General features: G+C 40.4%; 1 protein-coding gene across 6 annotated transcripts in view; it reads left to right on the top strand.

Annotated features, from left to right (window-relative positions):
- begain (brain-enriched guanylate kinase-associated) overlaps window positions 1–260 on the top strand; it is a 77,351-nt gene that overhangs the window by 93 nt on the left and 76,998 nt on the right. The gene's annotated exons all lie outside the window — the stretch shown is intronic.

The following is a 260-nucleotide window of genomic DNA, read 5'->3' as shown; positions in this document are numbered from 1 at the left end:
GTGAGTAATATATCGACACAAATGTTTTGGGAGCTTAGTGCAACAAATCCTTTCCTTGCATAAACTGTACCAACCGTTAAACAGCATGCTGTTTATAAGTGTCTATAGTATCACACGCGGTCCCAAGTTGGTTTAGGTTTGACACATGTAAGCCCCCTGAGGTCTATTAACATCCGCTCAAGCAGAGTAAACCTTTTACATGGCAACATATTTGGGAGAAAAGCGTTCATGTAGGCTAACTCTAATAAAAATCGGAGTGT

This window comes from Stigmatopora argus, chromosome 15 (genome assembly GCF_051989625.1).
Source record: "Stigmatopora argus isolate UIUO_Sarg chromosome 15, RoL_Sarg_1.0, whole genome shotgun sequence".
Lineage (NCBI taxonomy): Eukaryota > Metazoa > Chordata > Actinopteri > Syngnathiformes > Syngnathidae > Stigmatopora > Stigmatopora argus.
This window is presented reverse-complemented; position numbering and strand designations above follow the sequence as displayed.